Genomic DNA, 10,842 nt, shown 5'->3' on the forward strand with positions numbered 1-10,842 from the left:
TTGGATACACATTTGTTTTCTAAGAAACTTGTACATTCATGCAGTAATAACTTGTACATTTTAAACTGTCAATCTGTTTTGAAAAAAAATTATATTGAAACGTTGAGAAAAATATGCTCGTTTAAATAGGTATGTTCAGATTTTTGTTAATCATATTTTTGTAAAACCTATATGAAGAAAACTAAAAAGGATAAAATTAGAGTAAAAAATGGATAATCATGAGGGGTTAAAGTTGTAACTAATTCTTAAATTTACAAAATTTAAATAAAGTTGAGGTAATATAGTTGTAATTATGTTTATACAAATCAAATGAACGTGGGTAATATGTTTGTAAAAGACAAATCTATCCCTACTTAAACATATACCTAATGCATAATAAGTTGTAAATCCCTTAATATAAAGTGTCTTAATTTGCCTGTCTTTGGTGTATTATATATATAAATATATATATATATAAGATTGATTTCTTTTGAGAACCACTTTGAGTTTTAAGAGCTCGAAAGAACTCAACGTTTTTTTTTCGAAATTTTTTTACACATGTGTAATACATAAGTGTAAGTGATGTACAAAAAATTAATGTACTTTTTTACACACCGAATCGACTTTTTACACATGTGTAACTAACGCTTAAACTTGTGTAATTATCAAAAATACTTATTCTCTCTCCTATTTCATTTTTAATTGAATTTAATCTCAGTCACATATTTCATATCATTTAATTAAATGTGTGGTTCAAAATTAAGTTCTTAAAACTCACCATGGTTCTCAAAATAACCCTCCCCTATATATATATATATATATATATATATATATATATATATATATATATATATATATATATATATATATATATATATATACACTAGTAGGTACCCGCGAGATGCGGCGGCGACAACAATTTTCGACGCGATACTTATTTTCGGTTACTTTATCAATACTCTTGTTATATATTGTATCATAGAGGTGCACAAACCGGGTATTCTCAAGAACGGAACCAGGTAGGGTATGGTCAACAAAAGTTAAAACCAGTTCCGAGTATAGTCGGGTATTTGACCGAATCCACCGGGTTCGGGTCAATTGTTCCGGGTACAATTCCAGGGGGAGCCCAAAGCTCGGTCCGTACCCGCCAGTAGGGTAGGTTCAAGACGGGTCCGGAACCGTTTTCTTTTTTGTGAACCTCTATTGTATCATATGTATGTTTTTTTTTTATTTTACATTGGTGTGGTATGTCCATGTCATGAGCCATACATATGTCGATTAAAAAATAACAAACACACGAACAAAAGAATATTACTTTTTAAGCATAATAATTTAAAAATAAAAATCCTAACAAAGGTAACACGTGAATAACTTACAAAAGTACCAAACCTAGTAGCAACCCGCGCAATGCGGCGATGACGACAATTTATAACGTGAATAATTTACAAAAGGAAATTTTTATTACAATAATAATATGAAATCGTTGGAATCAGTTCAACTAATTTAACTAGTTACACAGCTTAAACTGTCTACATTTCAAGGCTTAGCCCTTGTATTGATAGCAAAGTGGGCATGTAAGATAATTTCCTTTTCATGAAAGACAAAAACATCATCACGGACATTACATAATGAATTATAATACAAAATAGCTGGTTTTGGTATTAGAACATTAACACTATTATGTTGAATTACTAAAGAGTAATATCATGATTCTTTTGTAACATAATTGATAATCACATATACCGAAGTGCATGTAAAATACATACACATTTTACACAATGTACACACACGCATCTAAACATACATGTATCATACAAAATTACATACACCATATATGTACGCAGATGTACATGATGATGTACATACATACACCTATATCACTGTCTCCCAGGCAGAACTGACCCGACAACCTAGTTCAGGGGAGCAGCCCTTAAAACAGCCCGAAGTTTTTCACTATGTAGCTTGTTGGTGTCAGTACCAAACCTCCAAAGAAACTACGAATAAATATGTTATCTAATATGATGTTATAACAATTTTTAACCTGTGAATATTGAACATCAACAACAGCAGCAGGCCCATTTGGCTTTGTTGCAGAATTGATGGCATGATCAATCGCCTGCAAAAGAATTGCTAAATGAATCAACGTCGCTCCCCGGATCATATTTGTTCAATAATGCCTCGGTTATCTAGATAAATAAAATAAATGAAAATAGTGAGAGCAGAACACATGAATGTATGCTATTTATAAAAGGGGTGATTTGTAAACATGTAAACATACTGAACTAACACGAACTGGGCTTGTTTATGTTTGTTTAACTTTAACCGAACAAACGACCAAATACAGAAAATTAAACAAACAAAGTTTTTGTTGGATTAATTTCTATTCCGGGTCACAAGTTGGTGAACCGGGCCTAAGAGGTTTTAACAAGTCTGTTAAAGTTTAAGGGGTATTATGAAACATTCCATATGCTTGGTGGCCAAGTTGACCTTGTTGGCCAAGTTGACCTTGTTGCCCAAGTTCACCTTGGTGGCCAAGTTGAGTGGTGACCACATATTATGCTTGGTGACCAAGTTGGGTTACTAGTATAAATAGATGTACAAAGTTAGTGTTAGATACAACACAACAATTACCACCATCACTACCAAAGTTATTGTAATCAGTTTTTTGAGTTATATTTTCTGGTTATAATATAAGTCGGTTATTTACAAGTTGTGCGTTAATTATCGTTTATCATTCTTGAATTTGTATCAGAGCTCGGTTCAAGAACGCGATAATTAACGGCCAACAAAGAAGGTGTCTCGATCGAACAAGTTGGTTTGATTTCCCAAAGAAGTTGTTGTCATTGTCGATAGCATAGTTCGTTCAGTTGTTACTTTATTCAAACAAGTTGGGTTTGAGTAGCCATGGGTGACACGATTCCACCGCCACCGCCAAAAGGGAAAGAGAACGGACCATCTTCCGTTCAATGTCCAATGTTAACTACAACGAACTATACCGTGTGGGCTATGAGGATGAAAGTAGTCCTAAGAGTTCACAAAGTTTGGGACACCATCAACTCAGGTGTCCCCAATGAAGACAAAAATGACATGGCTATGGCCTTGTTGTTTCAATCCATACCCGAAACCTTGATCATGCAAATTGGAGATCAAGAAACTGCTAAAGCCATATGGGATTCGATTAAAACCCGACACTTAGGTGCCAAACGGGTGAGAGAAGCCCGTCTCCAAACCTTGTCAATGGAATTTGACAATATGAAGATGAACGAGTCAGATTTCATAGATAACTTTGCGGGCAAGTTATCGAGCATTGCCTCGAAATCAGCGGCTCTCGGCGAAGTTATAGATGAAGCAAGGTTGGTAAAGAAGTTTCTCAAAAATCTCCCAAGATCGAAGTATATTCAAATAGTTGCTTCGCTTGAGCAAATGTTGGATCTCAATAAAACGGGATTTGAAGATGTTGTAGGCCGACTCCGAGCCTATGAGGAGCGAATCCGAGAAGAAGAAATTCAATGTGGTGACCAAGGTAAACTTTTATTCGGTAAATATGATTCATCAAGTCATAAAAGTTTTGAATCTAATGGAGGACGAGGACAAGGAGGTCGAGGTCGCGGTCGAGGCCATTTCAATGGCCAATACCGAACCCCTAGTACCGAACAAGGGTCATCAAGTCGGGGAAAAGTAAGGGTGAAGAAAGATCGGTCAAAGATTTTATGTTATCGATATGACCAGTTTAGTCACTTTGCATCCGGTTGCCCGGACCGAGTTCAAAAGGGTCAAAAAGTAAACAAAACCGAAGTCCGTGGAAATTTTGATGATGCGGCGTATATGCATCAAGTTGTGTTCTTAAATGAACAAAACCTACTACCAAAGAAATACGAGACCGAGCGGGTCGAAGATGATGTATGGTATTTGGATAATAGGGCAAGTAATCATATGACGGGAAACCGGTCATATTTTTTAGAGTTAAACGAGAACATAACCGGGAGGGTTAAGTTCGGAGATGGGTCATTTGTTCAAATCAAGGGAAAAGGCTCAATTCTTTTCCAAGGAAAATCGGGTGACCAAGACTTGTTAACCGAGATTTATTATATTCCGGAGTTAAAAAAAAATATAATAAGTCTCGGTCAAGCAACGGAGTCCGGATGTGACATTCGGATGAAACACGATCTTCTGACCATGTACGATGAGAACGGGGGTTACTCATGAAGGTCAAGAGATCCAAAAACCGACTCTATAAAATACGAATGAAAATTGGAGCTCCCGTGTGTTTGCAATCAAAGCTTGAAGATGATGCATGGCGTTGGCACGCAAGACTTGGGCACATCAATTTCGAGTTAATGAAATCGATGGCTAACAAGGATCTTGTACGAGGTTTACCACATGTTGAACATGAAAATCAGTTGTGCTAATCGTGTTTGGTGGGAAAACAAACGAGGCGTTCGTTTCCGGCTACATCCTCGTTTAGAGCATCCCAACCATTGGAGTTAGTTCATGGTGATTTGTGCGGTCCAATAAGCCCATCCACTTCTCGGGTAATAGATATGTCTTTGTTATTATAGACGATTACTCACGATATATGTGGACGTTTTTATTGAAAGAAAAATGTGAAGCGTTTGAAAGTTTTAAGAGGTTTAAAGCCCTAATCGAGACGGAGGCGGGTTTACCAATGAAAACTCTTCGAACCGATAGGGGAGGAGAATTCACTTCATGTGATTTCAATCGGTTCTGCGATGAAAGTGGAATTATTCGGCATTTAACCACCCCGTACACGCCGCAACAAAATGGCGTGGTAGAAAGGCGAAACAGAACTTTAATGGGGATGGTGCGGAGTATTCTAAAGGCAATGCAGGTACCAAATTATATGTGGGGAGAAGCGGTCCGACATTCAACCTTTTTAATCAATCTGGTTCCAACCCGGGCCTTGGTTGATCAAACTCCATATGAACGGTTCAAGAAAAAGAAACCGATTATTGAACACGTTATAGTATTTGGGTGCATGGCGTATGCTAAAGTTGATAGTGTACATCTAAAGAAACTTGATGATAGGTCAAGACAACTCGTTTATCTCTGGTCGGAGACGGGTTCAAAAGCATACTGTCTCTTCGATCCGAACACCCGGAAAATTGTTGTTAGTCGGGACGTTGTGTTTGTCGAAAACAAAGGGTGGAATTGGGAAAAGAAAGTCGAGAAGAATGACTACGAGCCGGGTATGTTTTCTATTGTTTGGGGGGGTGCGGTTGACAATGGAACTGGTCAAATTGAACTCACTATTGAAGAAATGTCTAGAAGCAACCCGGGTAGCCCAAGCTCTGAACCTGCATCATCGGTTTAACTCGAGTCCAACGACTCAGCCGAACCAAGTCATATCGGGCCTAATTCCTCAACCCGCTCTCAAGCTCAGTCGACGAGTAGTAGGTCACAGGTCCATTCAGGTGAAAATGAGGCCCAAACGGGTCTAAGACGTTCAACCCGAGTCTCGGTTTAACCAAGAAGATTACAAGAAGATTATGTGTTACATGTTGACTCTAACTATGAGCAATTGCTTCTTACATCAAGTGGTGAACCGAGTAGCTATTTTGAGGCTAAGTCAAACCAAGAATGGGTTCGTGCTATGAATACCGAGATCGATTCGATAAACAAGAATGAAACATGGAGGTTAGTCGAACTTCCAAAGGGTGCAAAATGTATCGGGTTGAAGTGGGTGTTCAAAATCAAACGAAATGCGGATGGGAAGATAAATAAGTACAAAGCTCGGTTGGTTGCAAAGGGTTACGTGCAACAACCCGAGATTGACTTTGATGATGTTTTCGCTCCGGTAGCCCGAATCGAGACCGTTCGGCTACTAATCGCATTGGCTGCATCTAACGGATGGGAAATCCACCATCTTGATGTAGAGACGGCATTTCTACATGGTGAATTGAAAGAAGTTGTGTTCGTTTCTCAACCCGAAGGATACAAGAAAAAAGGCGAGGAGGCAAAAGTTTACAAGTTGTCAAAGGCCTTGTACGGGTTAAGGCAAGCTCCCCGAGCTTGGAACACAAAGCTCGATAACATCCTACAAGACATGAAGTTTCAAAAATGTTCCAAGGAACAATCGGTTTACCGAAAGACGGATGGGAAACATTTTTTTGATCGTAGCCGTGTATGTGGATGATTTATTTGTGACAGGTACAAGCTCGAGTATAATTTCCAATTTCAAAAAGGGTATGGCGACCAAGTTTGAGATGTCGGATCTCGGGAAGTTAACCTACAATCTCGGAATCGAAGTATTTCAACGAGAGGACGAGATAATAATTACACAAGAAGGATATGCCAAAAGGATTCTAAAGGAGACCGGTATGCAAAACTGTAATCCGTCTCAAGTCCCGATGGATCACGGTGTGAAATACTCAAAAGCCGAGAATGAAGTCGAACTCGATGCAACCGAGTATCGAAAGGTAGTGGGTTGCTTACTGTATTTATTACACACTCGTCCGGATATGGCATACTCTGTGGCTATTGTTAGTCGATATATGCAAAGCCCACGAGAATCTCATGGTATGGCAATACGACACCTATTGAGATATTTGAAGAAAACGACGAGTTACGGGATCAAGTACGGGAAGAACGGGTCTAAACGACTAGTAGGTTATAGTAGTCACAATATAAATGAAGATGATGGTAGAAGTACCAGTGGCCACGTGTTTTATTACGGGCAATCTCCAATTACATGATGCTCACAAAAGCAAGCGACAGTTGCACTCTCATCGTGTGAAGCCGAGTACATGGCTTCAGCAGCCGCATGTCAAGCTGTATGGCTTCGAGAGTTGTTGAGCGAGTTGACTGGAGAAGCGTTGCAGAAAGTTGTGTTGAAAGTTGATAACACACCCGCAATAGCCCTTGTGAAAAATCCGGTTTTTCACAACTGAACAAAGCATATAAAGTCTCGCTTTCATTTTAACCGAGATTGCTACAACGACGGCGAGGTCGATGTTGAGCACATTAGCGGGAAAGAGCAACGGGCTGATATCCTCACTAAAGCACTCGCAAGAATCAAGTTCACGGAGATGCGCTAGTTACTTGGAGTTGAAGACCTTTCTAATCCGAGTCAGAAATTAGGGGGGGTGAATGTTGAATTAATTTCTATTCCGGGTCACAAGTCGGTGAACCGAGCCTAAGAGGTTTTAACAAGTCGGTTAAAGTCTAAGGGGTATTATGAAACATTCCATATGCTTGGCCTTCACCTTGTTGTCCAAGTTGACCTTGTTGCCCAAGTTCACCTTGGTGGCCAAGTTGAGTGATGACCACATATTATGCTTGGTGACCAAGTTGGGTTACTAGTATAAATAGATGTACAAAGTTAGTGTTAGATACAACACACAACAATCACCACCATCACTACCAAAGTTATTGTAATCAGTTTTTTTAGTTATATTTTCTGGTTATAATATAAGTCGGTTATTTACAAGTTGTGTGTTAATTATCGTTTATCATTCTTGAGTTTTCTTATTCATGTTCGTTCGTTAAGAAAATAGACGTGTCCATGTCCGATTATGATGTTGGTTATGAATGAACATTAACAAACACAAACACGAACATGATCATTTTCTAAACGAATGAACATGAACAAGAAAATCTGTTCGTTTAACTGTTCGCGTTCGTGGTCAGTTAAAGTTAAATGAACGAACACGAACATGACCATGTTCATGTTTGTTAAGTCTTTTAAAGGCCTAAAAATAATAATATTAACCTTCATTAAAAAGATAGTTCCACAAAACAGAGAAAAAAAAACTTTATATGTAGATTACCACTTCACCACGGTTTGTAAGGTGGCAAAAACATTTCTAAAAACATCTAATTATGTGCAGAAGTCCGTGACTGGGCTCGACTCGTTTAACTTAAGAGCTAAAAATTTGAGCTAGAACTCAATATGTAAAAGGTCGAGCCAGCTTGTTTAGTTTGAAAGAAAAGAATTTTATATTTTTTACATATATTGATATACATTTAAAGAAAAATATAATGCTTTTAACTTACACATAATGCATAAGATCGCTTTAACAGTCTCTGGGAGCCTAAATATGATGAACCCAAACATCCGATTTTGTATATATGGGATCCTCACATCTTGAACCGGCCCAGATAGCGACATCAAATACCAGACCAATTAAACATGATATTACCTTAATTTAAGCCAACAGATGTGCATTCATGTTTTGAACGTTTGCAAGTGCAGCCTGTTTTGAACGTTTACAAGTGCAGCCTGTTTTGAACGTTTACAAGTTTGTTTACCTTAATTTAAAACCTGCCACAATTTGGTCTAGTTTTATCAAGTTTTCAAGCATGACATATTGGTTTTCACATTTAATTTTAACAGGTGTTCGCTTGGTTATTTTTTTCCCTTCTACGTTTAACATCGACCATGACTTTTTATTTAACTATAAGCAACAGAAACAAGCATCCCAAAAGGAAATTTCTGAATAGTAAGAACTCAAAATTGACATACAAGATAAAATTGATCGAAATGAGCCACATACTCTTAAAATCAAAATGACTAAAGTACCCCTCTTGTCACAGAATATTCCTAGGTGGTTTACATTAGTTTGCTAAAGATTTCCACCCTGGCCTGGATACATGTAACCCAAACATGACTCGTTGAACTTAAATAGGCTACTAAAATATTTAATTAGTTTGTTCTTACCGGAAACGTTTTATATAATTTTGCAATTTTATAAAGGTCTAAATTTCAATGCAAAGGTGAACAAGCTTCATTTAATTAGTTTGTCTAGGTCAAAATAAAGCGTAACCTAAATCAGCCCATTTGCGTTTTTTCACTGGTACTGCTTTGTTTTTAGCGTCGTTTTTTATCAGGTCGAAACATGCTTTTGTTGAAATCATGATTACACATTGTGTAAACTGTAGTTTAAACTTGGCAATTTTTTTTGTTAATATCTAGCTTTTATGTTTTATTAAGTTGTTGGTCATGATTATTTATGTGTGCAGAAAACAAATGTGTATGCAACATATAGACGATGTTATTTACATAGACAATATAAGTAGGAGGCAGAAAACTATATTATATTAATAATCGAAATTAAGAAAGGAAAATAGTTAGATTTTAATGCAAAGACTTAGTTACCTTTTCAACCGCATTTGTTCTGTCAAAACCAGGTTCACCGCCAACTCCAACCGCCACATGGTCAGGAACAGGTTCACACCGTGGTTCCTGGTCCAAATCATTCAATCTGACACCTCGACCTCTGCCCACCTGACTTCCTTCCGGTTCTGGTTGGTGCAGCTATGTTTACGGTTGGGTTAATTGATTGAGTCACATAGAAATACTTTTTTTTGTGAACTGATAGACTTCCTTCACCTGATCTGTTGAAGATAATAGAAAAACATAAATAAAATCATCGAGCACAAAAACCATAAGTTGTTGAAACATAACAACCAATAAAAAGGACTCCAGCTGTAATATGAAATGGGATCAATGACTTACATGAAGCTGGTAATATTCTGCTTCACACAAAAGCCCTGAACACTCTAAATCAGTCTCGTTAGGAACTATATCTAAAGTGTTTACCATCTTTGTCTACAAATACATACCCCATGCCAATTAAAAAACACAATGCCAAAATTCAAAGCATAATCAAGAAGTTTTAACAACCTAAATCCAAGTATTACTCATCAAACAACAATAAACCCAATAATTAAAATGAAAATAAAAATAAAAAAACAAGTTAAATATGCCCATCAACAATAGACAAAGAAAAAGCACAAACAGTTTTTTATTTATAGAGTGTCTAATCTATTAGATTATGTTTGAATCTATATTCCATAGGTTCAAAACAGACCAGACCACAATAAGTAAAATTTAAACAAATTCAGCTCCTAAACCTGAAACTGAATTGGCATATAGAAAGATAAAAAATGACCTAAATTTAAACATATTCGGCTTCTAAACCTAAACTTATTGTATGCAAGATGATCTGATAAAGCATATAACTCATTCAACAAATCAAAGCAATCTTTAAATATAAATGCACGTCAACATTAAGATATTACCATAATAATTAAACAACCTACGCGATTTAGATTAGCAATTCCAAGATGTATACCAATATACAATTGAACTCAATCTCATAACAACACTTTTAATTAAAATAAAATTATAATTTGAAAACTAAAAATGCAGATACCTCATTAAACCAGACTCACTCACATCCGCAAAAGCTATAAAGTCTTTGTCGGGGTCAACGAAGTCAAAAAATGCTGCCATGTCCAACCATCGTCCTAAACCTGTAACAATTCAAATACATCAATTTATAAATTAACCAACAGGTGAAAAAACTGCAAGATAACGTTCAGTAGAGGGAGAAAATAGAATCAATACGTCGTATTAATGTTTCTGTGTACCTAAAGAGAACCGAGTGCTAAGACTTGAGAGCATAATTGTCAAATATGCGCCGTTGTGTAGGGTTCTTTGTAGAAAAAGAAAAGAGTGTGCAAGTAACAGCGAGATTGGAAAGAGAATTAAAATCTATGAAAGCCATACTTATGAGTTAACGGAAAATCGACTTGTAGTCGTCGATTTATTATCATACGCCACCTTCGCTGCTTATTTAACAGATCTGCCGCCGATTAACACCTTCAACTACCACCATAGTCGAACACCAACTGAGCCGCCACCAAAGATTCTAAATCTTCACTTCCGTAGAGTTAGGGTTTGGTGACAACGTCGAGCGTGTGTTGTGTTGGTTGCGGTAGTTTGATGACAGAGATGGTACGATTAGGGTTTGGAATGAAAGAGACGCACCAATAAACATCGTTTAGGAGTTTTGAATTTGAATCTCACCATCTGGATACCCCCTTTCTAAAAGTCCCGCT

At 37.2% G+C, this 10,842-nt stretch overlaps 1 long non-coding RNA gene across 2 annotated transcripts; it reads right to left on the bottom strand.

The window, feature by feature from the left end:
• Nucleotides 1-1,863: 1,863 nt before the first annotated feature.
• LOC143597269 (uncharacterized) lies at nt 1,864-10,505 on the bottom strand. 2 transcript variants are annotated; one of them, XR_013146866.1, is made up of 4 exons: nt 10,372-10,505; nt 10,155-10,254; nt 9,095-9,333; nt 1,864-2,165 (listed from the first exon to the last, which is right to left on the bottom strand). It is a non-coding gene; the product is annotated as an uncharacterized LOC143597269 (long non-coding RNA). The 2 variants fall into 2 exon arrangements; XR_013146865.1 differs by lacking the exon at nt 1,864-2,165 and having other exon boundaries at nt 8,428-9,333.
• Between the last annotated feature and the right edge of the window lie 337 nt (nt 10,506-10,842).

This window comes from Bidens hawaiensis, unplaced genomic scaffold (genome assembly GCF_021521415.1).
Source record: "Bidens hawaiensis isolate Kalapana, Puna unplaced genomic scaffold, B.hawaiensis_p1.1 tig00048051_1, whole genome shotgun sequence".
Lineage (NCBI taxonomy): Eukaryota > Viridiplantae > Streptophyta > Magnoliopsida > Asterales > Asteraceae > Bidens > Bidens hawaiensis.